The sequence below is a fragment of the Mchenga conophoros genome, linkage group LG3, assembly GCF_057382185.1.
Source record: "Mchenga conophoros isolate Kocher_MC1m ecotype Shallow Benthic linkage group LG3, M_conophoros_male_GT1.1, whole genome shotgun sequence".
Classification (NCBI taxonomy): Eukaryota; Metazoa; Chordata; class Actinopteri; order Cichliformes; family Cichlidae; genus Mchenga; species Mchenga conophoros.
In genome coordinates, this window is record NC_140528.1 from 53,524,513 (window position 1) to 53,528,464 (window position 3,952).

Consider the following 3,952-nt stretch of genomic DNA (forward strand, 5'->3'; position numbering starts at 1 on the left):
TGATGGAAGTTCTATGTTAAGAGAAATGATGTGACTAAAATGAAATAACCTTAGGTTTAGTTTAAAGTGGGTGAAAGGTCAGACATGGAGAGAACAATATTGTGTGGCTAGATATCGGTGGATTATATGTGAACACAGCAATTGATTGTTTTAGGTGAAGAGGAGGAGTAGGCCATTAACAGAGAATAAATTGGAGTGCCTGGAGACATACTTGGTCAGTTCCTGGGAGTCCTGTGATATGAGTGTTCAAAAGACTGGATATCAGAAGTTCACTGCTGGAAATCCCAGTAGTGACACCAAAGGGATCAAACCAATTGGCATTGTGGACTTGGATTTGCCTCTTTCTCTGCTCATCTTCACCTTTGCCATGTTGGATTATAATTCTGAGAAGAATTTGCACTTCATTCGTTTTAGTTTTATCTTTAACTTTAGCTTTTAACAATTTACTTGCAGACACAAAGCAACAGCTAAAGATAAAATACCTGCTGTTGCTATCTCATTTTTTTTTTATCCCATTACGTTCTGCAGAGCTGCAGGAAAACCCAAAGGCGTAAATGGTGAACTAATGATGGGCAAAGCAAGGTTTCATAAAACACTGAAACATTCAAAGCATTTGTATCAAGACTTTGAAACAATCTGAAACCCTTGCCACAGTGACACCTGCTGACCATTTTGGCTATGACTGCATCTTGATGATGCTGTTCTGTGAAGCAGTGACATAGACAAGCGTATGGGTCTGTTTTCGCAACTTCAGATTTTTAGGTGTTCGTGTCATCAGGTTTGTTCTACACACTGTTAATCAAAGCTCGAAGCTGGCATAGCATTAGGTTTTATTTTGATTTTATTTAAAATATATCTGTTTAAAGAACTAAATTCCTTCTTCATGAAAAGGTAACATTTATCACATTTTCAAGAACTAACTCTGACCAATTGTAACAGTCCACTATATCCAGGCAAACCAGTGCATTTATCTCTGTTTTCTCGGTGCATCTCATCTATATGACAGCAATCATTCAAAATAGGTATATATATATATATATATATATATATATATATATATATATATATATATATATATATTATTCATAAAGCTATAAAACATCTGATTACTTGATTGCACTTTTGATTTCAGTGTTTAAGGCCTTAGATAATCCATATTGGTCTTTACAATCCAAAGGAACAATAATAATGAGAGATGGAGTATTGTTTTCTTTTACACATGCGCATGTCATAAATAGAGGTAATAGGATCAAAAAGATTAATTTGGTTTTTACAAATATCTCTAGTCATGGAAGTTTTAAAATAAACTGTTAACACTTAATGAGCGTCTTTTGATTTGGTTTAATCACATGAGAGAGCGCTCTGGTCAAACACCAAAGTGATCTCTAACGATGGCTGCCTCATATCTTATATACACTCACAGAAACACAGAAACAAATAAAATTCTGCAGCACATCATGTAGTTCTATACCTCGAAGTTCAATTCATCCTTGAAACCTTTCCTTCAAAGTGAGAGAGACCCCTTTGTTTTTCACTTAGCCATCACCTAGAGATTTACCTCTCAGATCCTCCCTCCTTTGCCTCCCTGAAAAAGGAAGGAGTCTCACCATCTGTTTAACGTCTCTGACAGCCAGAAATATCAAATATGAAAGGGTTTATAATCATTAAGCCATTAGTACCAGAACAGGACATCAGTCCACTTGTTCTTATTGTTTAATTATGAAGAATTATCATATAAAAATAAAAAACTAAAGTTGTGTCTTAATTGATGCTATTTGAACACATATCTTGTCATTCAATATCTATATTTCAATAAAAACATTCGAAAATCAAACTTTCCCTCATTCACAGTACAGCTACACAGTACACACTGCAAATTTTGGTATTGAGCCAATTCCAAGTAAATACAGATATCAGTACCAATAATTTGAAGTTATTCAAGCAGCTATTTGGGGGAGAGTAGTGTGCCATGACTTGGAAGATGAATTCTCAATTTGCAAATTCTGGACACATTTTAATCGCCACTATATCACTGTGATTGTTACTTTCCACATTAATCAGTTAACACAACAAAACACACCTTTCAGCTTTTCATGTGTTTTGAAACTGGGGTTTTGGAGACCTGAAATGTAAAATTTTCAGTCTCTAAAACACAGAAAAATGTTCGGACGTTTTTCATAGTGCATGTTTTAGGTTTATTTTTCCAAAGAAATAATTAACGATCGATCCAATAGTGTAGATAACCTGCTGTCAGTTTGGTATTTTGTCCTAATCCGCTTGCTGTACCTCCGTGTAGGTCTGTATATGTTATGAGTGGTGTATGTGCATTCGGTTATTGAATCCAAGCATGTAAGTTCTGTGCTGCTCTGCTGGTTAATAAAACCACGTTAACTGAATCTACTGCTTCATCATTATCATACTGGTGTACATAGAACAAATAGCATTACTAGTATTGGTTTGGATCAATCTGCCCACTTCTACTGGCAGCCACCTGGCTTCTCCTTGTCTCCTCTACACCCAACAAAGAGGCAGCTAGTTGTTTGTACTTCTGAGCATTTATGTGAGAATCATGAGCTGCAGTCTTTTTGAAAAGTGTGAGCTATTTTTAATTAAGATGTATTTGTGTTGCGCTAAGACATTTTTATACATAGTTGTTGTAAATGTTCCTTGTAAATTATATTGAGCACTGCAGCAGTTCAGTAGGAGTGAGAAGCCCTCTTTGTTGAAACCCTTTATCTCATGTTTTTTTGGTAGAAGTTTAGGTTAGAAAATTGTCTTTTGTTTGCTTTTAATTTCTGATAGGGAAGAATAGTCTTTGGGTCTGCCTTAAATGAGTCTTTTTTAGTTTCCTTTCTAAGTATATTTTACTGCATGTGCATCTGCTCTGGGAGGGAGGGTGTAAGCTGCTGATGTGGAAAGAACTTGATTAGGAACCACCATGTTTTTATATAAAACTGAGCTCAGGAAGCACATGTATTGTTTACTGACAGATGGCTGACTTTTGTTGAATTCCGGTGTTGCTGCCTAAAGACACCTTCAAAAAAACATGTGTGCCTAGTCTTTGCTGTCTTCGGCCTTTGCCACTTAGCTTGTACAGTTAATCGCAAATGCTCAATACCAAAACATATGTATGTCACCCTGGGCCCTAACTGAAACAGAAGGTGGTGTAGTCCTTTTCAAAGACTCCCCTTAATCTGTAATCATCCAAAATACCTCATCATTTTTGACTACCCAACTGTATTTATTTCATTTTTTATGTTATTTTCTGTGTTTATAATCATTTCTTGACCTAAGAAATTGTGAGTTAAAACTGGATTATTGTCATCCTGATCTACTCTGATCAGTCAAGCCCATATATATTTACATACTGACACAAGGTTTGTTTTTTTCCATGTTTATTGAAAGATATTACAATTATAGTTAAATAATGGCCTTTAATTTGAGGGTATCCACATTCGAATTGGATGAAGGGTTTAGTAGTTTCAGCTCCTTAACATGTGCCACACTTTTTTTTTTTAAGAGGGACCTAAAGTAATTGGACATTGATTAAAAGGGTATTTCATGGGCAGGTGTGTGCAGTTCCTTCCTTATGTCATTATCAATTAAGCAAATAAAATGGCTGGAGTTGACCTGAGGTGTGGTGGTTGCATTTGGAAGTTTGCTGTGAACAGACAACTTGGAGTTCTCCATGCAGGTGAAACAAGATCTCCTTAAGCTGTGAAAACAGAAAAAAAAACCCCACCCGAGAAATTTCTGCAAGATCAGGAGCGGTAAAATCTACTGCGAAAACTTAAGTACTGGAAGCTCAATTGCTAACAGGTGTGGACTTCCTGTAGGAATGCACCGACTCTGCCCAGAAGTGGACCCACTGGCTCTATGGAAAAAACTCTGCACTCACCCTAACAATGACAGTTTCTTGGATCTAAATAATTATTAATAATTTTACACTATT